Raw genomic sequence first — 25,540 nt, 5'->3', positions numbered from 1 at the left:
CAGATTCCAACAGCAGGACGTCAGGACGGCGTGGGCTTGGGGTAGCGAAAGAGCGCCGCGCAAGCCCAGGACCCCGACCCCTGGACCCTGGGCAGCAGCGCGCATCGGTCCCGTGAGGCCTCGGGATCCCATTCAAGGCAAGGCTTTAAAAATAGCTCCGGCGAGATCCAGGCAACAGGAAGGAACATTTTTTTTAATGTGTGTAAAAATGTTTTGCTTCTTGTGGAGAACACACCGTTGCAAGTTCCAGCACATGGGGCCCTATCCCCGCGCACCCTCAGCCTTCGCCGCCTCTCTGGCACAGCCTCCGGAATCTGGATTTGGGGAGCGCAAGTGCCCCCTGTGGCCGGCCCTCGTCTGACCCCGCGGGCCTGAGAAGGCAGAAACCGCCGGCGCGGGGCCCAGGAGGAAGTTGGAATCGCCCGGCGGGGACAGGGGCAGGTCGGCTCCGGGGGCCTGGAGGGGGCCCTACAGGTCCGGGCCATCCGGGGGATCTGCGCCGAGGCCCGCCCGGACTCGCGTCCTCCCACGTGGCCGACAGCCTGGGGCCCCACGTGGAACGGGAGGAGAAGGAAGGAGGGAGAGGGGAGCCCGGACTCCAGGCCGCAGCCTCTGGACCCCCGCCCTTGCTCCTGCGGCCCCGAGCCTCCCCAGAACCTTGCGGGGGTGGGGGGCAGGCCGGGGAGTGCCCGCCGCGCCAGTGTGCACTTTCGCTCAGCCACTAATCCCCCGAGAGAGCCCATTTGTAGTGAGGAGTATCTGTAGGGGGCGAGACCGGCCCATGTGGGGTTGTGTCATTGGTTTGCAAAGAGAGACCCCGCCTTTGCCCCAAAAAAAAAAAAAAGCGAGGAGTGAGCGAGCGGCGACCCTCACCTCGCCTCCCGCCTCGCTCCTGCGCAGCCAGCAGGCTTCGGGAGACGCGGTCCGAGCCGCTTCTTTCCCTTTCCTTTTCTCTCGGCTTTCCTCCTCCTTTCCCGGAGGAGAAAACAAATAAAGAAGAGCAAATAGCCGGGAGGCGCTCTGCATCCAGGACGTTCCCTCCCCCGATCCAAGTTGGAATCAGCATCCTCTTGGGGGTGAGCGCGGCGCGGGGCGGGCGCCGGCCGGGGACCCCCAGTGCAGCCCCCGCCTGGAGGGCGGGCTGGCGGGAGGACGCGCGGCCCGGACTAGGGGTGGGGGTGATCGGGAGCCGGGTGGGCGGAGGAAGGGGGTGGGGTGGGTGGGGAAGTAGGAAGAGGCTTGGCTGCGAGGGGAGGAGGAGGAAGGGAAGGGAGGGTAGGGCGGGAGGGGGAGGGGCGGGGAGCTGGAGAGATTAAGTTTTTGTGTGTGTGTCCCTGTGTGCGTGTGTCATTTTAAGGTGGCTCGGGAGCGGCCCAGAGGAGCCGGAGGCGGCCCGAGGAGCGAGGGACGGAGCCGGGAGCCATGCCGCGCTGAGGGGGGGCAGCACAGCCACCGCCACCGCCACCGCCGCCGGGTGGGGTGGGAGGGGCGGGAGCGCCGCCGCCGCCGCCGCCGCCTCCCGGGTGGGCGCCCTTCGCGGTGGACGCCGGCGGCCCTGGACGAGGTAAGGAGGACCGGGGGAGGGGGGAGGGCTGGGGCCGCCGCCGCCCCCGCCTCACCTGCGGCCGCGGGCGCCGTGCCCGCGCCTCACTGCGCCACTCCTGGAAGAGGAGGAGGAGGAGGAGGGCGAAGGACACCGAGCCGGCTTCCGAGGACATCTTTGGTCCGCGACCCCGGCCCGGGTTTCTTCTCGGCGCCCGGGGGTGGGTGCCGGCCCGGGGTCCCCGCCTGCGGTCCCCCCGCCACCGATTGCGCCCGCTGGTCGCGTTTGCGCCAGGATTTTTGTTGTGATGAGAGTTGATGAATGCGAAGTAGGCGGTCACCTTCCTTCCCATCAGGATTGGAAAAAAAAAAAAAAAAAAAGGAAAGAAAAACCCGGAGCGCAGCGGCGTCCGGAGGGCAGCGGCGGCGGCGGCGTCTCGGCGACGGTTTCCTAGGCACCCCCGGCTCCTGCCCCCCGAGCCCGGTGGGTGCGCGTGCGGGGGCCGCGGGCGACCCGGGCGGAGCGCGCGGCGCGCCGCGGGGACAAAACGGCCGGATCCCTGGGGACCAGGAGTCCGAGCACGCCGGGGTGCGGCGGGCCTTGCGCCTGCGAGGCGAGTGGGGGGGCAGAGAGGTGGGGGTCTGCGGGGAAGTCGGGGCGCGCGCGACTCAGGCCCCTGGGGGCGCGGCCCCTGCCTGCCCGGGATCCCGCGCGGCGCCCAGAGAGCGCAAGTGAAAGACCGGGAAGGAGACGAAGTGGAACCCTTTTGTTTTGCCAGCCCGGCATTGTTGGCTCCTCCGGGCAGCCGGGCCACATCTGCCGCCGCCGCAGCAGCAGCAGCCGCCGCCACTGCCGCGCGGGGCTCGGCCCGCCAAAGTCGCGACGGGGCGGGGGGCCTGGGCGGGCCGGGCGGGGGCCGGGCGGGCTGGGCATTTCCTCTGCCCGGCCGCGCTCCCGCGGGCACCACTTCCTTCTCGCCACCCGCCGCCGGGAGCCCGGCCCGCCCGCCTCCCTCACCTCCCCCGCCCGGGCCGCACTTTTCGGGTGGGGCGAATCAAAAAGAAAAAGTTTCGCAGGAGGGGCTGGCTGGGGCGCGCCCTGGGCGGCGGGGACTCAGCGCCGCGCAGGGACAGCCGGGCCGCGGCGGTCGCCTCCTTTTCCTCGTCCTCCGCGGTGCTGGACGGCCCCGCGCGGCCAAGGGGAAGCGCCTTTCTTTCTCTTCCTCGCTCTCTCCCCAGTGCCCGGGGCGAGTTGGGCAGTGGAGCGCCGGAACCGGGGCGCGCCCAGGCCTTTCTCCTACGGGAGGCCCAGCAGCGTGGCGGGTCGCCTGCAGCCCACGCTGCGCCCTGGGGCTGGGAGGCCGCGGGCCCAAGAGCTCAGCGCGGTCACCGCGGGCCGCGCCGAGACACTCGCGCGCGCACACTCCCTCCAGTGGCTTGCTTTCCGCCGGCGACGATGGTCGCGGACCCGGAGAGCGTGCGCGCGCGAATGTTTGTGGTTATCCCTCCCACCCCCGTACTTTTCCGGAGGCGGCCCAAACAGCAGTTGGCTCCTGGGGACCCCACGTTTAGGATTCTATAAGGGAGAAGAGGAATTTTTTTTTTTTCATAGAAATTTCCGCTTGCCTGCGCGCTCGTGGTGGAGGCTGCTGGCAGTGGCCTACGTCGCCACGCCGGGCTCCCTTTCCCTACGCGGGGTAAACAGATCTTTATGTTTCCCCATTTTTTCTTTAAAGATTGGAGATCGGGCTAAGTTCTTAGAGAGTCAGATGCGAGTGGCTTGAAGGGTAGACAAGAGAATTCTATAAATATGCATTGGGAATTTAAAATGCTAAATGCCTTATTTGCAATTCTGTTGGATATTCTAGAGACTGGTATATTTTTATCTGATATGGATAATTTTGAGGGGACGTTATATTTGAGGGAACGTTATATTTGAGGGAAGTTTACAAAGTGATTTCTTTCTGCCTTCTAAACTTTGACGAAATACATCCACTATCGAACCACTCTCAAAGAAAATATTCTTTCTCTACTCGGTGCTGGGGTTCAAGGACAGTTTTAAAAGTACCCAGTATTTGGCCCCTAAGATTGGTTTGCTGCCTGCGGTTCTCAAAAGTAAAACTAGTTTTCATCCACTTCGGAGAATTCTACTGTTTTGAAATCTTAATAAATAAAGTATTTTACATTTCGAAGTAATGGGACTTTAAAGGATCTTGTGTTTATAATCACTTGATTTCAAAGAGTACTTCTTACAGCAATTACAAAGTAATATTTAAAATGCTAATTCAACATTTTCAGTCAGCAGCTTTAATATTGAAACAAGGTTTCTTTTTATTTTTCTAAGTAGCAGGGACTGTATCTTAAAGTTGAAACACTGAATATCCTTTTGTCTGGCTCGGACACTCTCCTGGAAAAACCCCCAGTGCCCTTTTTATTGCCCCCCAAAGAAAAGTTAATGAGATGCTAGGTTTGAAGCAAGGAGGCCCTCCCTCCTGCAAAATATGCTTACAGTTGCCACCGAAGTTGGATGTTCGCCGTGAATGCACTTGCTTTTAATGAAACCAGTTTAATCGTTCACACTTGATCAAGTATAACATGACCAAACAAAGGAAATAAGCCAGCATATTTCTGTAGAGCACTGAAGGGTTTAGTGTAAGTGTTGATGTTGGGTCACCCCTCCCCCACCCTGCCCCAGAGGGTCGAAGGCAAAGGGATTTATGGCGTTGATTGGTTTTCTGTGCCCCAGGGGTAGGGAACCCCAGTTCTGTCCCTATGGAAAGCAGTGATTAGAGGGAATTAGGGTTTGGCGCTTGTTTTGAACCTGACAAGGTGCTTTTTGGTTTCTTTTCCTGCTTGGGAAGATACTTAACTTGGGATATGTTCCACCCTCCCCCCTTTAATGGTACCTTAATAAGGCAGAGGGGAAGGTGGTGTGCTCTGCAGACTGAGTTTGGCCTCCTGAGTTATTTACGATTTCATTTGGGATCTTTGAAACTAACCCTTGAATGGGTGCTCTCTTGGGGGATGAGCAGGGTAACTTAGCTGTGACTGAAAAAAAAAAAAAAAAACTCTTTGTCTCCAAAATGCATTTCTTTGCTAGGCAGGAGTTGCAGTTTATGTGCGATATTTAGTCATTGTCTTATGAAGAAATATTAGCAAAGTATGTCTAAAAGTTAAGAAAGTAAAAAGTTTGGCTACTTAAAAACAAACACTAACTGCCATTGTAAAAACACACCACCAGTGACATATTTTGGCCTTTTAAGACTCAGGCACACCTGTTCCTGTCCCACTGAGTTGAGTTTGCTTTCCCTGGCATTGTTAATCTGGCCCCACACACAAGATGAAACAGTAAAACTTGCTAGTTGAATAATTATTAACTAGTTCATCAGTTGCCTTTTCAGGGAATAATCAATAACTTCACTCTTGACTTTAAAAACTCCAAACAGAAATGTTATTCCTAAGGCTGGAAAGTGTTTTAAAGAGAGATTAAGTAAAACAAATAGAAACAACAAACAAAACTGCAAAGCCAACCTGCAACTTTTCCGGTCTTGAAGCTGGTGAGTGGACTGGGTGTCCACTGAAGGAGGAGTGGACTGGATTTAAGAATGAGAGCAGCCTGGGGAACTGTTAATATACTAGGAGAAAGGGAGCTCAGGGTGGCTCATGTTATTTGAAATTCTTGAGATTCACTTATTAAAGAGGAAAAGGACAGAAAAGGACAGCTCTCAGGGAGGGGCCCTGCTGAGATTCAGCACAGGAATGCCATTTGCCAACGGATCACCAACATCATGAATCATTTTTGAAGGCAAAGTTATACCCTTTGCACCTAATGCTTTCCCTAAATGGAAAAATTTTAAAGAGTTTACAGCAGCAATAGAATGGTGGCCCCAGTTGTCATTTTTTACCACTGTCATTTCAATATAGAGAGGCTGTCATCATAATGTATGAGAGTGCAACCTGGGTCCCTCTGTTAATAGTCTTTCCATCAGTGAAAAGCAGCAGCCAAGTGTCCCGGGTCCCTGATACCAGCCACAAATAGGTATTCATGCAGCACATGGTTGGAAAGGGAAATTTATCCACTGGGCAGGGCACAATTCAGGTAATATTTCTAAGTCTGAGGGATCATTCCATTACAGAGTGTGGAACACAATTTTGTAGTAATTAAAAAATGGGAGCACAGTTTCATCCTTTACAAAGAATTCCTTGTCCTTAACAGAAGTGACCCTATTTGGTGAAATGTCAGGGTATCTTATTCCCCAAGAATCTTCCCTGAGAATTGCTAACTCAGGAATGCTTGTGAAGATGCGGCCTAGTGAAAAGTTTTGGTAGGCACTTCAATGCTGGATGATGAACTCTCCCAGGCTGCTGCCTGGGCAGGTATCAGGTTTCCCCTTTACAGCTGGTAAGCCTATCCTAATTTTCGGGGCTGCAAATTAAAGTTACAGCACTCCTGGAAAAAATAAAAAAAGGTGAAATGCAAGGCTTCTCCCTATGCCTGTCTTTTGAAGTTAATTTTTATTCAAGTCTGGGTTTGATAGACTGTGTATCAAAGACTTCCGAAAGGATCTCCTTATCTCCAGGTTTGGAAAATTATATTTAATAATTGCTCAAAACTTCAGAAACACTTTTAAGGTATTCAGTGGTTCTTTTGATGGTGATTTAATGGAAAGCATCCAAAAGCCATCAATGTGATTCTAAAGATATTCACAAATTAATGTTTCGGCATAATCCAGAGTTTGCTTTTAGCTGTCATTATTAATGTTTAAGGCCTAAATTATGGCTGCACTTGGGCATTCAGAACTTTGCCTGTGAAAAGAAGGGCTTTGCACATTGTGTAAAAAAGGGGGATTCACAAATGAATACAGAATGTACAATGGAGAGCGAGCCGGGCCATTGTTTGTGTGGAATGTTGACAATGAGAGCCAAGGGGCAGTTGTGCCTCCATTCTCACTGCTGGAGAACAGAACCCCGGGAGCTGCAGGCGGGGTGGGAACCAGCCTGGCATTCATCTGCTTTGGCCGGGCATGGAAAATTTGGACTGCCTCCCTTCCAGAGTTTTTCTTAGAAGGTGGTCTTTCTGGGCTGCTAGGGAATGTGTGCTTCCTCTTTTCAGTAATCTGCTTTGTTGCTTTTTTGTTGCTGTTGTTGTTTGTCTTTTTGTTTGTTTGCTTTTGGAGGAAAGATGCCAAAAGCAAATAGTACTGTTCTTCCAGGAAAGTGGGAAAAATCAAACTTTTTCCCCCCTAGAAATTTGAGTGACAAAGTAATATTCAGCACCCAAAACTGAGGCATCTCATGTCCCAGGAAGAAGGTGTGTTTATTTTTATTTTTTCTCACTTTGAAGTAGTGCTATTTGCAGTGTCAGGGAAAGTGTCCTGGACACGTCCTGCCTGCTGCCCTTTCTAAAACTCCTTTATCTCTCTTCTCCACTCAAAGCCCTCTCACTTCCACCCGAAGAACCTAGGGCCAGCAGGAGCCAACCAAGGGTCCCACCCAGATGATATGCATGCCTACCACCTTCTCTTCACCCCCCACCCTAAGCGAGATTGACCTAGATAGCTGAACATTCTTGAGACCATCACCTCTTCTGCTGTTCAGCCACATACATTAGCTTAGAACTCTGGGGGCCAGTGGCAGTTTCTCGATGTACCTACCCTAGCCCATGCACCTCATTATCTAACAGTCCTTTAGTGAATGTTTTAGAAATGATCTGCTTTAGTTGTTTACCTAACAGATGATTGCCTAAAATGGGTTCAATATCCACAAAAATTGTGATTAAAAACAGTTGAGTTCTTATTACTGGGGCAAGTGGTGATTTTGGTTTTATGGGGAATTGTGACTTGTGTCCTATGTAATATTACCCAAAGGTCATTTGGTGTTTAGAGGATGTTAACCCTGAATAGCTGCTGTTTCCTGAGCTGGTGGTCAGGCTTGCTTTGGGATCTGTTGGCCTCTGAGTCCAGAAAAGTCCTGGGGGTTGGGGAGGGCATTGCTTTTCAACCATTGTGGTTCTAAAAATCCTTCTCATTGTAAGTAAAATGCAGAAAGAAAGCCATGCTTCTTTAAGTCATTCACTTCTACTCCATTCAAAATCAGCCCTCTAATAGCAGAAATGTGCTCCTTGCATTAAGACCAATCCTTAATTATGATTTAAGGCCCTCCAGTGGGAAATGGTGACCCTCTGTGTCTCCTCCCAAAGCGCTTGGGAGAACCATTGGAAAGACTGTGGACATAGATGGGCATGGGGGTCTTTCCCCAGTGCCAGGCACCTAATTGCAGCTGTGCTGCCAACCATGCCTGAAATCTGGCCTCCTGTAGTCTGTCCCAGCCCAGGACAAACAAAAACTTCATTATTGGAGGCACGGAATCCCAGGAAGTTTCTCTGGAAGGAACCCAGGAAGTTTTCTCTGGAAGGAACCATAGACCTAAATCAGAGGTCAACTTCTCTGCTTAATGGGATATTTTTTCCCCATTATGGCAGTTTTAAAGTCTCACCTCAGTGTTGAGGCTAGCCAAGAGTTGTTGGAAGGGGCCTGAATCAAACCAGGAAGTGACAGTATTGTACCTGCTCCAGATGTGTGTGTGTTGGGGGAGGTGAGGAGGGGGATGGGAGGGGAGAGGCTTGAGGCTGCTGAGCTGCCAGAGTTCTTTGTTGGAGGGGGTGAGGTGTGCACCTTTCCTTTTAAACGAACTCTGAGCAGTGGCTGTATTCTCTTGCTGACTGGTGGTCTCAGTGTGATCTGAGTGGAAGTGCGAACTGCTTATCCTCTTATTCAGGCCCAAGTGGGCCCGAGGAAGAGTAGAACAGTGCCTACTCATTTATTTGGGTCCTGGATGTCCTATACTGTTGCGGTAAGCTCCCGCAGAAGTAAGGCCAAAGCAACCATCAGGCAGGGTCTGAGAAAGCTCTGAAAAACCACCTTCTGGGAACAGTTGAGGGTGCGGTTCAACCTGGAGTAGACCCCTGGCCTCTGCCGGGCAACAATTTCCCTGGCTTAGCCACTTGGCCTGGCTTTGCTCTGAGGAACAGTACTGGTGACACAAGGGAGGCCTAGCTGGTGGAGCTGCCAGGCCAGACAGGCTGCGTGGGCTCCTCCCAGAACTGGCAAAGCTTGGCTGACCGCTGGGGTTCTGTGTGGACCAAGGCTTTCCAAACAAGGGAGACCCGGATGGAGGCCCAAGCTTGGGGACACCTGCCTAGGAGGACAGGCCACATTTTCTTCTCAGTGCGGGTGACAAATAACATTAAACGTTCCCCTCTGCCTTCTCTAGATGTTGAGAGGTCTTCAAGTGAGGCTCAAACGCCCAGTGCACGTGGTTGAATTGGAGTCCCCTACCTATATTTCAGGTTACAGGAGAGAGGTCATTTCGGGAGAGCAATGGGTAGTGTATTTCACTGGACAGACAGATATCAATATACACATAGGTGCCCACAAGTAAAATCTGGGAATGGTTTTGATCTTGAAAAACATTTCACGGCCATTAATCCTCCTGCGAGCTGGGTAAATAAAGTAATCCGTGTTTTTAATGCGAGGAAGAAAGACTGAAAGAGGCTGGTTTCTGTCTTGTTTCAGTGGCGCCCAGTTTGGAGGGCCTGGGACCGCGGGAACTCCTGGGTCGAAGTGGGGGCGCGGAGGGCGGAGGGGCCTCGGTGAAGGCCACCGCACAGCTGGCCGCGCCGCACTTGGAGGGGGCGGGGTCTGGCCGAGGTTCCCGGGCTGCGCCTCCGCCGTGCTCCCCGGACCTGCCGGAGCTCGGGCCTCCCGCGAGTACGGCCTCCTGCGTCGGGGCATCCTGGGGCCGGGGTTCCGCGACTCCAGGCCTCCCCGGGCCGCAGGTGGGATGTCTCAGGGGCCCGCGCACCTGGCGGCTCAGCCAGCCCTTCCGGGCCCCAGCACCTGGAGGCCCCGCCCCCGCAGGCCCGGTACCTGGCGGGCGCGCCCCGCCCCCTCCGCGGGCGGCGGTACCTGACACCCCCCGGAAACGCCCCTCCGCTGCGGTCGCCTTTTCACGTGTAAATCGGAATCGCTTCCCGCCGCGGGGAAGTCATTGAGAGGGGGTGGAAATGGTCCCTGCCCCTGCGCTCATTTCCTCCTGCCTCCCGCAGGCCTTTGTGCAGCGCTGGCATCCCGGGCGGTGGGGGTCGGGCTCCACGCCGGCCCACACCAGCGGGGGCCCCTGGGCGGGGATTGGCGCCGCGGGACGCCCAAGTGGCCCGAGTACCCAGGATGAGCCTCACAGGAGCCAGGTACCCGGCAGGACCCTGTTCGGGCCATCCCCGCTCCAGTGATCGCGGCCTCCGATGCCCCAGACCTGTAGTCTTGGTGTCCCTGGCGCCTCTAGTGGACTTTTGCGGAGGTTGGTTGATTGAGCGATCGTGATCAATTGCCAGCAAACGGTAAACAGCGGCATCTTTAAGACCAGGCGGGTTTGTATCCCGTGGTTTGGGCAGTGTCTGGAGTCGCAGTTCTCGATTCTGAGTATTTTACTTGTACTATAAAATAGCGCCGTGGTGCGGGAAACTGCGCCAGCTGCTGTAGCAGGTGTATATGCAGGAAGCTGTACTGTTACTCTGCGTGTCAGCTCTTCGATACTTAGAGGCTCGGGACTCTTGCCCAAGCACTAAGTGGTGAGGTCTGCCCAATGCAGGCCTTTTCATTTAGCCTGCATCTCCTTGGAGGAATTTCTGTTTGCCTTTCTATCCTGTGCAGACTTTATTTGGTGGCCCAGGTTCCCTGCCGGCATTTAAATACGTTCACCAACTTTTGCTGAAGTAACATTGTAGCGGGCAGCCATTGGGCGCTTACTTGGTATCAGTGCTTCGCTCGCTTGCTACGTAATTTGGTGTGTACCATGGAGTTTGAGGTTCACAAGAGTGACGCCAGACAGGCACTTTCAGGTGACTGCCCAGGACCCACCCCACTAAAAGTGGCTGAGCTGGGATTTGAACAGGGTTGTTGGAAGAGGGTGGGGGAGAGTTGGCAGGACTCGCTGGTGGGAGAACTGTGGGTTCTGGAGCCTTCTTCTGGGCTCTTTGCCCCCTCTCACCCACTGGATCCAAGTAGAGGGAGAGGTGAGGAGGGTTGGGCTGGGTTGAGCACCTAGCAGGCATGTGTCCGCAGGATTGAAATTCTCATCTCAGAAGCAAATATCTTTCTCCTGATTTTTTTTTTCTCCCCAGAGCATATGGAGCTATAAGTTCAGCTAGTTTTCTGATTAGGTCTGTTTGTTAGAATATCACGGTCTAATGCCACAGAGGGCTTTCTAGATTGTTTCCAGGCCAGTTTTAGATTCACTGCACTTTGGGGATGAATGTTCAGAACACCAAGGCTTGTGATCAGGACCCTCCGCCAGGCATGGTAGGCAGAGTCCTCACTGGCTTTGTGGGGAGAATTCTCTGGATTCTCACTGTTCGGCCAGTCAAGACTCCAGCCTCAGCCATATTCTCACTTCTGTTCTTTTGACTCCAGGCGGTAGAAGTGATAGTCCCTACTTACCTGATGAAGAGACTGAGGGTCAAGAGGTTAGGGAAGTAAGGGAGCCAGAAGTGAGCTAGTTATATCCTTGTCTGGCTCTGGTTTTTCCTGTCTTTGATTGAGGTTTCTTTTTGCTTTTTAACTGAGAATTGGGGGTGTTTGGGGGTGACTGCCATGCTCCAAGATTAGATGTCTTACAGTCTTCCTCCCTTGCCCTCCATCTGGTTGTGTCCAAGGTAATACTCCACCTCCCGCCCTCAACACACACACACACACACACACACACCCCACCTGGGATTATGTAGATAGTATGTGGTCATCTGGATTTAGTGGTCAGGTATCCTGGTATCCTTTTCTGTAGATCGGACTCCGATTTCTGTGTTTGAGGTTTGGGCTGGTGTGATGTCTTCTCAAAGTGAGCCCGGCCTTTGGGGTGTGCCCCTCTCTAAAGGGAGGGGCTAGAATGGGATATCCCTCGCCCCCACTCTGGCTGCTTCTCACTTTCAACTGGATTCATTGTGCACGTCTTAAAATAAGATCTGGTTTCTGCATTCATGGGGGAATGTAGGGGAAGAAACCGGGGAGCTGGGTAGGATTTCTCCCGTTGGGATACTCTGTCTGCACCACTCCTATCAAAACCAGTGAGAAACTTGTCTGAGGGGGGGCGCTTCCTTCTGATTGCTGCCCTGAGTTTGTGGCCCGGGAGCCTTAGAGAGGAATTTGAATGAATTCTTTGGAACAAAAGGGACAGGCTTTTTTTTTTTTTTTTTTTTTTCAAACAGGCTATCTGATCTGAAGGGCACAGCCCAAAATTGGGTGTGTCCTGAGATCCGGAGCCAAGCCTGGCCAGAAAGTCTGGAGCAGGCAGGTGGTGCTGGAGCACTTGACCTTGGCTTCCCCTAGAGGCAGGTCCTCCTGCAGTGGAGATTTTCCTGAAAAACAGGCTTTCCTTTAATTATAAGACTATCTTCCTGCTTCACAGCCCTCCTCTTCCTTTCAGGAACACGTGTGGGCTTGTGACCATACGAGTGCCCAGGAATCTCTGCCGTCTAGCTGGGGCCTGGGCCCCAGGGAGGCTGGGGGCACGCAGTGAGGCCCTCCCTGTTTCAGGTCAACAGAGGGAATCACGGGGAGGTGTCTCTTGACAAATTAGTCATGTTAGCCCCGGTGTCCTGGCCTGGCTCCAGCTTGGGTAATGATTATATTCTATTTTAAGTCCCCCTGCAGTTTTCAAACAGGTCTCCATTCCGCTTCACTCCACACGGAAAGGGTGGTGTGTGGGTGGGCTGCTGGGGGGCCAGGATCAGCTCTGGGTCGGCTTCATCCCCTCAGACTCAAGACACGAAGGGTGGGGCTGCTCCTCAGGCTGTTGTGCCTGAGGTGGACCCGGCCAAGTGGCTGGTCTTGTAGGCAGTTGAGGTCTGAATGCTCAGATGGCCTTTGCAGCTTCCTAAAGGAGCCAGGGTGTGGGCGGTCTCAGAACTGTGCTTAGGTGGGTCTGGGGTATGGGAGGTATGTCTTGTTTCAGAAAAGCCACGAGCTTGGTATCACCAATTTCCTCTACAGGACAGGAGCAGGGGATTTACCCAGCACAGGGGCCATGACTTTCTGGGCACTTTGTGCTCTCCCTCCTGGGGACAGCATTGGGGACAGCAGGGAGGCTCCCTGGGTCTGGGTGGGTAGCACAGGGTGAGGAGTGAGCTGGGTGGTCACTGGTGGCAGGTGGGCTGGCTGTGCCCTGTCTGGAGGGGCAGACCTGCAGTGCAGGGTATTTTTATCATTTGCAATGAAGGATAGATGGATGACTCTTAATGGGGCCTGGTGAGCTGTTTTTTTTTTTTTTTTTTTTTTTTTGGAGGGGGTCACAGTGAGAAGTATTTAGAGTAAACAACAACAATAACAACAACAACAAAAACTGGAATGTGCAGGGCACCTGGGTAGGGAAGGGCAGTGGGTGGGGAGACTACAGATAGGCTACAGATCTACCTATAGTCTACAGGGAGACGTACAGGGAGACTACAGTGATAGACTACAGATCACTCAGGTTGTTTTTAGTCTACAGAATGTCACTTTGTATTAGTGTACTCCAAGAAATGCCCAGTAAAATATTTACTTTTCTATTTAGATCTATTTTCCCTTCCCAGAGAAGGAATAAACAAGTTGTCTTGGCTGTTGGGTGGCCAGAATGGGGGTGTGGGTCTGCCCGGGCTGCCCTCCATGGTGGAGCCTGCTGAGAAGGGCAGCTCAGGTTTTAGTTCTGTACCCCTGAGGCTCAGCACCCACTTTAGAGCAAGCGAGCCAGGGTGCAGGTGGGGGAACGTGGCCACATTTGCAGAGGCACCAGCGACTCTGCCTGCCCCTCCCCTTCGTGGATTTGTCTCTGTAATTCCTCCAGGTCCCCAGGCAGTAGGAGGGTCTGCACCCTGGTCAGGGCAGTCCTTTGCTTCCTGGACTCTTGATAGGTTTGTCTTCCTGGCACGTGGTGGGTATTGTGTGCTTTGGTAACTGGCCCAGGTCCAGCTGGGTGGCAGATTTGCGGGGGGTGTTTGAGCCCTTTCCTGACCCTGGCCCTGGCAATGGGGTGGTGATCCATCATCTCCTCCCAGGGTACCCATCCACTCACAGGTGCTGACTGAGCCACCCACAAAAGGCCACACACAGGATGGATGGGCTCGGTGCCTCACTAAGGCACTGGGGATTAAATCCAGGGCCCTCTCGCACCAAACTGCATCCCTAGCCCTTCTTATTATTTTTAAATTTTGAGACAGAGCCTCAATGAGTTGCCTCAAACAGGCAATTCTCCTTCCTGGATCAACCTCCCGGGTAGCTGGGATTCCAAGCGGGAGCTACCAACGTGAGATGCTCTCTCCCCTGGGTGGTGATGCTGTGCTAAGCAGCATGGTGGGCTCCAAGTGTGAGTTGTAAGTGTGGGTGAGTGTGAATTGGTGAGAGAGGGCATGTGTAGACAGATGTCTGTTGGACTGATACGGTCACAGGGGGCTGGTCATTGCATGGACCAGCAGTTTCTTGGGTTCAACTTATAGTTTGGAGATTGGGAAAGCAAGAGGGTCCTTGAAAATGCCCTTGGGAGGCAACGTTACTGGAAGCCAGGGCATCCCCGCAGGCCATGCGTTGGGGCCAGAAGGCCGCCACGTATTCCCAGCTGCGAATCATGGAAGTGTACAGTGCATAAGAAGCTGATTTACCTGAGAGGTGCTCACATTAGCTAATTGTTACAATCATTGGGGGTGGTGACCGTGGTAGGAATAAGGGCAGCCCAGTCCTTGTGGTGGCGTTCATGGACTTGAATGACACCTCCCCTTCACCTCTGTCTTGTGAGAGCTGCACTTGACGTTCCAGTTCTACCTCCATCTAGAAACTCGGGTTCAGAAATCTTTAACACACAGTTAAAATTAGGGTCCTCAGGAGCTTGGGGAAGGCCCTTGGGAGGGAGCGGAAGGGTTCCAGCCCATCCCCTGCCCAGCCCTTTCCAGCCCCAGAATTTGGTGGTAACAGACCAGCTGTGGGCTTGGTGGTTTTCACATGAGAGACCACACGGTCCCCAGGGAGGACCTGTGCCTGGGTGTTTTGAGAGAGGCCGTCATGCAGGGGGATCCCTGGGGCACTCTAGCCAGGAGTCTGTCTCCTGGGCCCACTCGGTCCTTTTGTAGAGCCCCTAACATCTGCATTTTAGCAAACTCGCCCAGGCTGCTCTTAATGCAGCCCTTCAGGACGGCCTAGACTGCCTCTAAAGACTCCCCAGCAGCCCACACCCTGGGCCTCCTGAAGGAACACTTGGCATACAAAGTGTTTGAAAGGAAATTTTATAGACCTTGAATAACCACCCCCAAATAAATGCATAGATTTGAAAATTGAGATGCATGTTTCTGCCCTACTCCTAATTTGGTGTAGGAGGGATCCCCGCCTCCATAAACCTCACCACACTTTCCCAGAGGACTTTTGCTGTCTGTCTGACACTTGGGGAGCGGGTTCCATATGCAGATGCACATGACATTTAACTGTGTCTCCTGACCAGTGAGCGTGTTTATTGAGATGAGGCAGAGTGGAACAGCACAGGACACCAGCTAGAAAAGAAATGGTTTTTACAAATTGTATTTTTGTAAAATCTGAATCACTTTGTGAAGTAACACTGTGAAAATTTCTCTTCTCAAGTCAGAGATAGGCACATGGAGTTCAGGGCAGATAAATCGACCTTTGGGGGCTCAGCTGAGGCCCCTACCTGTGCCAACTGCATTTTTTTTATTGTGATGCCAGTGCTCTGAGACATTTGGGGATGACACTCTGGAACATTTCCTAGCAAAGGCTTTTCATCTTCTTTGGAGAATTTTTAATTGGGCTTCGGTGAGGCCAACAGGTTACCTCTCTTTTTGTTTGCAGAAGTTCTTTGTCATACATTAACATCCCTACTGTGAGACAGTAATGCACTGTGGTTATTTCCCACCTGAGGAATTGGCAGAGCCCCGAGGATGGCCTCTGGTTCAGGAAGGGTGGAGCAAGATCCAGATGGTCGCTTCTCCACCTGAGCCAGGCCCGCCACAGGCAGCTGTGTTCAGACCCCCTGATTCTAGAGAAGAGTGTGGGTTTGAAGGCCAGAAGCAGGACAGGAGAAAACCATCCAGCGTAAGAGCTAGCACCTTCCATGGGAGCCCAGAGTGAAGGGGTGAACTTGATAGGTATCCGCAGGTGTCTTCAGAAAAGGGGGGACGGAAGGGGCCTCCATTTATCCCTTATACGAGGTTTGTAACTGAGGTCTTAGGCAGAAGGGACTAACCCTTGGTTTGGGTAACTGCTTCCTGGGGGAAGTTTGAGGTATCACCGTGGGAGCATATTAACAGCCCTGGCCTGAACTCTGGTTACCTGGCTAAGTAGCCTGGACTAGGTGGTCCTGGCTACCTATGAAAAGGCAAGGGGTTTGTCAGATTGAATATGAGAAATAGTAGGCTTGGGGGCCCAAACATCTTTTGGGGCTCCTTTTGGATTTTGGTGGCTAACCAAGCAATGACTTTAAGATTTATGGTGTTTATGAAAAGTAGCATACCTATCTGTTTCCATACAGACATCTTAATAGAGATTAAGTACAAAATAAAGCAGAATGCCTGAACGGAGATATTCCCATAAGCAATATCGGAGTGTTAGGCAGTGTAATTATGTTTTGTACACTTCCCAATTAAGCAGTTATGCATTAGTAGGAAAACTACCTTTAAGAGATTTAGAAAAGCTTTATAATTTAGTAAATCAAACAAATAGTTGTGCAATATTAGGCATAGGGTTTATACATGTTATATGATAAGGTAACTCAATTTGGATTGATTGCTGGAAACTTAAGCAGTGACATTGTGTTGGAATTTGCTGCTTCTGAAAATTGCCCGTAAGGAAGATCTGCTTTGAATAGAATGGAGTTCCTACTGGGTGCTGACTGGAATGGGGCCCCTGCTGTAGCCAGAGGTGGTGGCCAGCCTAGGGCTGTAGGGAGGAACAGTTGAGTTCACTCTAATTCACAGCAGTCATGGGGGAATATATTGGGTAGGAAAGTGCCTGGGGTAAGGGTGGGGACCCACTGGAAGAGCTGAGGACTTCCCTGGTGCTCCTCTGAAGTGTGGTGGGTAAGCACACAGCCTCAGGACATGCACTTGTTCTACCAGGTTGTCGAATGACTAGCTGGGAGCCCTGGGCAAATGACTCCCAGGGCATGGTGAAGGTTAAATGAGTTTTGCTAGGGCTTGTGATCCCAAATGTGGGTCGTTATTGTCTCTTTGTGAAGTCAAGAGTGGGGAGTAGGCTGCCGGGAGAGCATCCGAAGGCCTCTGACTTAGCTGCAGACTCAGAAGTTTCTATCTCCAGAAGTGACATTTAACATTTAAATTAGGGCCGCGCCCTGGAAGAGCTGGAGGCACAGTTGGAAGCATCTAGAATCCCAAGGGTGGGCAGCTGCTGCCCTCAGCTGCAGCATTCACTGGGGTGGAAGAAGGTATGAGGTCCTGGAGACCATGAGGGTGAGGGTAAGGGTGTCCTGAGTGGGCTGCCTCACCTAGTCCTGAAGATGTTTGCCTCTGGTGCCACGGTTGGATGGCCTGAATCATCCAGGCACAGAATTCTAGAATAGTCAAGCTGGAGGGCTTTGCAGATTTTATTGGTGTTTGGCAAGGTCCTTGGTATCCTTATTGGATACAGGCTATAACAGCTTCTAGGGGAACTGCTATGTGCCAGGCACTGTCTTGGGCCTTTTAAACTACCTCTCATCTGACAAATGATGACGCTGAGAGCCAGAGAGGTGTGATAGGAGCCCTGCTCCAGGGTACAGGATACGGGATTGGGTGGCCCCAACTCATCTTGATGAGGCTCAAGCTTCTGTCTCATTCTGGGATACCTGGGCATGATCCCCCTGTGTCCTGCCAAGAGTAGGGCTGAAAGCTATGTTGTCACCGTCACTTTGGCCTTCCCCACATAGGACATCTACAGGGGGCACAGGGTGGCAGTGAACCTCTCTAGTAGAAGGAACCGCCAGGGTCTTGTCCTGGCTCTGTCCTTAACTTGCCAGTGCCCTGGGGTGAACTTGGATGCTGAGCTTCAGTTTCCCTATCCACATGTGTCCTGGGGTTCTCAGCTCAGGGCATCCCCTGGCCTCTGCAACTTCAGGCAAGGACAGGATCAGGGGAGCTGGGCTGCCCCTTCCATGACTGCTTGCCCAGACTTCCCCAGAAGGGACAAGGTAGGATTCTGGAGGGGTTGAGGTTGCCGGAGAAAGAACGGCAGCCACACACAGGTGGACCTTGTGCTGCCAGGGCTGTTCCTGGAGAGACTTAGAGGGGCCAGGATGAACCTGTGCCCTTCTTGCTTGGTAAGAGAGGCTGTTGGGTTTAGAGTTAGACTGCAGGGGGGATGGTGGGGGTAAATGTGATGGAACTCTAAGCTGAGAGCAGTTAAGGAAAGGTTCTTAGAGGGAGTTCATTTCCTGGACACTGTGGCCAGAGATAAAAAGGGTTTTCCCTGACGAAATTAAAGTGTAACTGACTTGCAGGAGAGGCAAACTGTGTGCCTCCACCAGAAAGAACCCTTGCCACTGATGTTGGGCTGAGGGTTCCAGGAAGCTGGTGGGGAGGGTGAAGGGCCAGCCCTCCTTTTAGCTGGAAAAAGGCCTGGAGGCAGCCACGGGACTCCACAGCTTACTGAATAGGAAAAGGGAAAGTCATTTACTTTTATTATTTGTTTTTTTGAGGGATACTAGCTTTTAAAAATTTTTATGTAGATATAATTTATGTACAGCAAAACTCAATCTCAGCCTGCGATTCTGCAAGGGTTTTGTTTGTTTTTTTCTTTTTTGAGGTACTGGAGATTGAACCCAGGACCTCACACATGCCAGGCAAGTGCTCTCCCCCCACCCAAGGTCCACACCTGTGTGTGGCTGCCATCCTCATAATTGTGCAGACTGGCCTTGAACTTGCGATCCTCCTCTCTAGGCCTCCTGAGCAGCTGGGGTTACCAGGTGGCCACAGTTCTGTCAGTTTTGAAAGATTGAGGTACCACCACTTGGCTGCATAGCAAACTCCTCATCCAGGAATATTCCTGGGGCCCTAGGTGCCTCCCTTCACCCCAGCCCTGCCCATCGCTGCCAAATCATTCCTTTTGGATAATAGAGAAGCCAGCCTAGGAATTTGACAAAGGTCAGTGGGTGTTGGTGTGAGAGGCCAGGGATTTCTGAGATATCTGTAATGTCTAAGGATTGCGCCTGTCTGCAAGGATGTTTTGGTCAGAGCAGATGCATTTGCCTAGGTGACCTCCCAGCAGTGTCATCCCAGGGATGCCTGAGACTGAAGGACTTTGGCTTATGCTAGCTAGATAGGTCAGGTCAAAAGCAATCACTTCAGAATCTTGTCTGTTTTGTTAAACCACCTGAGTCCCCAAAAGGACAGTTCTGGACCCACACTTGAAGGCCTAGGTGCATCTAAGGCCATTGTCCCAGGTTCCCTGGGGACATGCACACACAGGTTTGCTGTCTGTCCATGCGTTGTCCCGCCAGCCCCTCTTGGAAGGGCCTGGGAACAGGTGCCTGTTCCGTCTGCCACGGCCACTGGCTCCAGGTCCAGAGGGACTGCAAGTGACTGCTAGGTCACTGGCTGCTTCCTCCTTTCTCTGTGGGGGGTGTGGCTTTGGAGAGAGCCAGGCTGCATACTGACCATGCTGGTGCCACTGCTGGCTGTGCATGTTCCCAAGACCCCTAAGCAGCTTCTACTTTGCAAAGGTAGAGGTCGGCCATCTTCATGAGGTCAAGGAGCACGGTCTTTGGAAAGCCCAAGGAACTAGAGAACTTCCTGGTGGGAAGGTAGGCTGCCTGGAGGCCAGTGTGGCGCTGGAGCACCTGGGCGAGCATCCCCCGGGGCCAGTCCTGGGTCCCACTCCTACGGCTGTTGCTTCCTCTGTGTGGAATAGGAAGGTCAGGCTTTGCAGAAAGAGGTGTTTATGAGGTGACATGCTCCCAGCCCAGGTGCCCTTAGGAGCGGGGCACAGAGGAAGTGCTTGGCCAGGTGCCCTGCTGCGCTCTGGGATGTGAGCAGCAGTTAACTCGCTTCCTCTGCAGTTTTCAATGTTCTTTTATTTCTGTTTGTTGGGGGGAAACTTTAAGAAATGTCTTGGGAGTATTTTAAATTGTTAAGTGGGGATGGCTGCAGTTATTTAAGTTCTTGGCTGCTGCCAGAAGTGCCCTTTCATGGCTCAGGCTTGGTCCCCCCATTGTTCAGATGGGGTCAGGGGCAGGTGAGCGTGTTCATCTTTTGGTCGACCACCTCGAAGTGATCACGCTGCTTCCTGTCTGTGTGCACTTGCTGCCCGAGAAAACGATGTCCGTGACTTCAGACTGAATGTGACCTTGACTCCTGGTCTGAGATTGATGTTTGTTCATCCTTGGCTTTGGGGTGTTTATCTGTGAGCTGCCATGCAGTGACAGTGGAGAACTGGTTATAGCATTTGATGTTGGTGGGGTCAGGGGAGGCTTGCTGTGGGTGTAAGGAGACCTTGGAGTCTTGGGTTCATAGTCGAAAGTGGGTCCTGTCCTGAAGGTTCTAGGGACCATGGCAAGAGCTCTTGTCGGAAACTGTCTGCCGGAACCTGGGTGGAAGTTGTGCAGAGTGTGGCCACCTCTAGTCTGCTTCCTGGCCACTGTCACACCAGGGGCCCCTCATGGCAGTTCCCCCCTGGATCCTTGGTCAGCTAAAACATTTGCCCAAACGTTGGAATTTATTATGGGGAAAGCAGAAAGCTGGGCTTTATTTGAACATCAGAGAAAGGCAAGAGCCTCTATGGAGGAGAGGGCTGTGTTCACCTTGATGTGGCGTTGCAGGTGCATGTGTGTGTCCACACCCACTGAGTTGTCTGCGTTAACTGTAGGAGGCTTTTACATACCCACTGTTTAAAAAAAGCACAAGGGAGAAGGTGCTGTGGTGTGGTGAAGGGCATCCATAGTCTTGTTCTGTACTGTGTCCCCAACAGTCAGTCAGCCACACAGGGGCCTTCTTGCATGGTCAGCAGCTCCGAACCACATGCCTTTGAGCATAGCAGGGCCTGGGGTGTTCTGGCATGGGATGCTGTCCCAGTTTCCTCTGTGGGCTCCATTCCTGTCTCCCACTTTGGGTAGGGAAGGCTTCCTTGGATGGATCCTGAGATTCCATCTGACTGTTGGAGGGAAGGGAGTTCACAGCCTCCCTGCTTGATGTTCTGTGCTCAGGCCCAGCCGGCCCCAGCTGAGAGCTCCCAGGGCCCTGCAGAGGAGGGGAGAAAAGGACAATACTCTTTGTGTGGGTGACTGAAGCACTGAAAGGAGCCTTCCCAAAAGGTCCTCTGCCTTCACACTGAGACTACTAGATGTATGAGACTATTAGACACACGTTAAGGAATAATAATAATAGCTATAGTTTATTGATTGCCAGGAATGTGCCCAGCAGAGGAGAATATGGAAATGTATTTTGTGGCTCCTTAATAGGACAGGCCCTGGATCTCTTCTGAAATGCTCGGGACCAGAACTGTTTTGGATTTGGGGGGGCCCCCTGCCCGGTTTTGGAGTATTTGCAAATATGTAATAAGCTATCTGGGGGATGGGACAGACATCCAAACAAAATTCATTTGTTTTGTTTTAAACATTCAAGTTGTAGATAGACATAATACCTTTGTTTATTTGGTTTTATGAGGCTTCGGAGATGGAAGCCAGCACCTCACATGTACTAGTCTAGAGCTCTACCCCTGAGCCACAACCCCAGCCCCTCGTTGGTTTTATGTACACTTTATACACATATTAAAAATAATAGCACATTATTTATAATATATTGCGCATGAAAGTGCCCTGGTGTGGAATTTTCTCCTTGTGTTATATCAGCGCTCAAAATGTCAGATTTTGGAGCACTTTGGGTTCTGGAGAGAAGGGCGACTTGTAGGAGTTGGAGGCTGCAGAACAGCTGGCTCCCAGAGGCCCAGGGACCTGGGCAGCAGCGGGAGCTCTTCAGTGGCTTTTTTTGCTTGTATGGGAACCTCCATGGGACTTAAATCAAAAGCTGGTCTCTGCACAGTGAACCAGTTGAGTGAAGAGACGGATGTGAACTAGTATGTTTGGATTGCTTAAGCCGCGCTCCTTACACCCAGGAATCAAGGTCACGGGGTGAAGTTACAGGGCTCTGGGAACTGACGGGGAACTCAGAAGTCTGGCCCTGGCAGAAAACACACGTTTGTTCTCCATTTGGGTTGGCTGGTCTTGACTTTTTTTTTCTTTTAAACCTTTGGCTTGGAAACTCTCCCTTTGGTTATGGTAATTATATTTTCCTGATATGTAAATTGATTACTGCTGCCCTTTCCAGTCTTGCACGTTTGATTATCCACAAGCCTCCTTCTGCCTCTTGTTTAAACTTATTTTTAGCACAGTCCTTGAAACCTCAGTGTGAGACTGTCCATCCAGACTGTGCGGAAGGGCACTCTCATCAGCCCCACCAAGCCCTGTGGTGTGGCAGGGCAGGACCAGCTGCCTGAGGTCTGGGTTTGCATGACGGTTCATCTGCTTGGGGAGAAGCGACTGGACCAGAACTTCCTGGATCCAGAGGCTCCCCACACTGGGACCTGCCTAGCCCAGGAGGCCGGGGGCCTGAGGGCCTCTCACCACCCCCTGCCCTGGACTTTCTTTCCTCAGGTGTTTTCACCCAGAGCTCTGCAGAGAAGGTTTGCTTCAGAGGGAATTTGTGCTGTGCTTGTTACTAGAATAGCCCAGTCTCTATTTTTGAAGCCAGCCAAAAACTCACTCAGGTTTTGTAAATGAGTGAGAGTAGTGTGGCCGGTTTTTTTTTTTGGGGGGGGGGCTTCACCTGCATCTCATCTTCACTGAGACCATGAGAGTCTGCAGCCCTGTGGACTCCGGATGTTTTTTGAGCTCTACCTCCATAAGAATAAAAACATTTTGGTGCTTGATTTGATTTGTTTGCTAGAAGATTAGTACAAACGCAGGAAGGAACAAGAATGTGCAGTGGGGGGGGGGGTTGCTCAAGGCTGGCAGGAGGTTATTTACGAATTTTTGCTGACAGTCCTTGTTTAAAGGAATTCCCTGTGAGATTTATGAAGCCCTTCCAATTTATTGTCTTTCCAAGTAAGGTAAGCAAATAAATAAGTTATTCTATTTCATTATAAACACAGCCAATGTAAGATTCAAAATAAGAGGAAACAGGCTCCATTTTTCCACCAAGCGTGTTTCAGGAATTTGGAAAGCATCGTGGAAAGGTTGTTTTGTTTTTGGCCCAAGAACACTGTGCATTTAAAAGATAAAAGTCTGATCCCTGATGTTGTAATGCCGCTCACCATCCTTGAGGAGAACCACCTGCAACCTGGGGGGGTTGGGAAGGCTGATCTGGCAGGAAAGGAGGCCCCAGGCCGAGGCCGAGGCCGAGGCCGAGACTCCTGCAGGTTTGGTCACTGTCTCTGTAGGCCCATGTTACACCTCTATGTAAAAATACCCCACTCCTCCTACACCTGTCAATCACCTTGATTTCCTCACCGCTTTTCTTTTTAAATCTCTCTTCTTCTGGTGCTTGTGGGTGCTCCCAGTATCTTGGTGAATTGTGATTTCGTGGCAGGTATGTGAAGACCCCGATGGGAAATTTTAGACTTTTGAAGTAGAAGAATAAGCAGAAACAGGAGACCTTGCAACAAATAAACATCTCCATTCCTCGAAGTGACGTCAGTGCTGGAGACATGGAGAGTAGTGCCTGCCTGTAATCCCAGCTGAGGCAGGAGGATTGGAAATTCAAGGCCTGTCTGGGCAATTTAGTGAGAGCCTGTCTTACAGAGCAAAAAGACCTGGGGATGTGTGTAGCTCCGTTGTAGGGAGCCTGGGTTCACTCCCAGTCAGAGCATGGGGACACTCCTATCTGCCGCTCCCCACCCTCTGCCTGCCCAGGGCCTGTTTGCATATCCTAGCTCTTTCAAGGCCATGGGCAGCACCATCAGGAAAATATCCTGTTGCTGTTTTGGGAGAATGTGTCTAGTGTTTTTGCCCCTACATGTCCCTGGACTCTCAAAGCCATTGGGGGGCGGGGGAGGGGATTAGGAGTCTGTGTTCTGGATGGCGTTTTGTAAAAGACTGCCAGGTTCAAGTTCATCAGGCCCTGGCATGTAGTAGGTGCACAGTGAGGATTAAGTGAATTGCAATCTCTGCAGGAGTTTGTTTTAGAAGCAAATCAGACCCAAGTAGGGAAGCTCAGGAGGTGCCAGGCGCAGAGTTCCTGCTCTCTTTCTTTGCTCACTTCCTCTGCAGTGTCTTTGTCCTCTATCAGGCACACTCAAGCGGTGGGCCTTCCTTGACTCAGGGCCAGTGAGTCCCCCAGGGGATGGTAGGACAGCGGGGCATTTGCTGTGCTGGGCACTGAGGGGGTGGCCTGACTCAGTTCTGACCCAAAGGAGCTGGCCATCCACCAGAACACATACTAGGCTAGCAAATAAAGTGGGCAAGCCCGCCAGTAGGAGAGTGTAGGAGTTAGGGGTTCCCCACCCTTATGCCTTGAGGCCAGGGGGCACCTCTTCTAGAAGATGGGCTGTGAGCTATGGGGCTGCGAGCCTGAGGAGGCCAGCTTGGGCCCCCCTCCCACTTGTCTTCTTGTCTTCCTGCCCGGTTCCCCACCTGCGTCCCTCTACCCCATCATCCTCATCCCTTTCTGGCCCTGAGAATCACCTGAGGAGCTTTGCAAAAAGATCCAAGCCCAGACCCACCCTCCCAGGTTCAATCAGTGGACTAGGGGCCTGCCTTCAATGGTTCAAAAGCTCCAGGTGGTTCTAATAGAAGCTAACACCCCTTTCCTGTCCTGGGCTGGAAGGCACGGGCTGCCCTGGGATGCCCAGGGATGCCCAGCTGCTCAGTTACCTTGACAGACAGGTACACCTGCCCTTCAGGGCCAGGAAACCCTGGTTGGACTTGGAGGTGGATTGTGGCCTGGCTTTCCATCAACAGGTGAGAGTCATAGCTTTAAAAAAGAAAGCAAGAAAACGTGGAATTAGTTTCGTGGATGAGGTAGCTGCTGCGGCCCGAGCCTGGCAGGGCCCGTGCCCCCACCGAATAAAAGACAGCTGCCGCCTCTTCTCCCTGTGGAAGAAACCTGGAGCAGCATAATCTACCTGCCTCGTCAGTCCATGCGGAGCTAGCAGGCCAGAGCCTCCGTTGCCTAGGAAACCCATCCGGAGGGCTGGACTCGGGCAGAGACCTCTCAGGGCACCATGCCTGCTTGGAGGGTGAACCCCAGAAATGCATGAGGTGATACATTTTTCATAGAAAAAGAATCCAATTTTCAGGGTATCTCAAAGGAGACCAGGACCTCACTTTTGGGAGTCCCTGTGTAGGGATCCTTGGCCTACAAAGAATGGGGTGGGGTGAGGGGAGGTGCCCCCTGGCTAGCAGGGAGTGAGGTGCAGGTGTGGGTAGGAGTTCCCAGGACTCTCCTTCTGCAGGGCGTTGGGCTTTGGAGGGCATGGGTGGGGGTGCTGGGACTTGCTTTCTCCCCAAGCGTCCTCCTAGACGGGAGGATGCAAACCTGAGAAGAGTGATACCTGGCCTAAGGAAAGCTGCTTTCTAGCTGGGCAGAGTTGGTGGGGGAGCCTCAGGTTCATTGCCTGTGACACTGTCTTGCTGCTGCTTCTGACGGGAAGGGGTTTAAGAATCGTAAAATCCGGAGTGGTCAGCTGTTGGGGTGCACGGTGGACTTAATTTTCCAGAAAGGAAAAAGGAGGAAAGGCTGGGGGGGCGGTCAGGTTAAGGGAAAACCCAGCTCCACCCCAGTCCTCTTGGAGGTGGCTTCTGGGGCTGGAGCTCTGTGGCCCCGATTGGTTGGCCTCCAGCTCTAGGTACAGGGCTACCACAGGGCGCCAGGAGAGCAGATGCCTCTGTGCTCTGGTGGTCCTCCCTGGCAGGATTTCTTTCTCAGAGGGTCTCCAGCAGGTGATGGGACCAGGATTGTGGCCCCCTCCTGGGGTTGCCTGGATCAGCCCCA

General features: G+C 52.5%; 1 protein-coding gene across 13 annotated transcripts in view; it reads left to right on the top strand.

The window, feature by feature from the left end:
- The first annotated feature begins 268 nt into the window (after positions 1-268).
- The window catches only part of CTBP2 (C-terminal binding protein 2), a 133,266-nt gene continuing 107,994 nt past the window's right edge, over positions 269-25,540 (top strand). For 4 of the 13 annotated variants that reach the window (XM_081267419.1, XM_081267428.1, XM_081267413.1 and 1 more), the window contains exon 1: positions 1,284-1,564. The gene's annotated coding sequence lies outside the window, so the exon portion shown is untranslated. Of the gene's footprint in view, positions 1,077-1,283; positions 1,565-1,919; positions 2,027-19,212; positions 19,360-25,540 lie in introns of those variants that run through there. The other 9 variants (XM_081267414.1, XM_081267421.1, XM_081267415.1 and 6 more) reach the window with 4 other exon arrangements.

Source organism: Spermophilus citellus (assembly GCF_964194105.1).
Source record: "Spermophilus citellus genome assembly, chromosome: 15".
NCBI classification, from domain to species: Eukaryota; Metazoa; Chordata; class Mammalia; order Rodentia; family Sciuridae; genus Spermophilus; species Spermophilus citellus.
The sequence above is the reverse complement of the archived record's forward strand: the minus strand, read 5'-3'. Positions and strand labels throughout refer to the sequence as shown.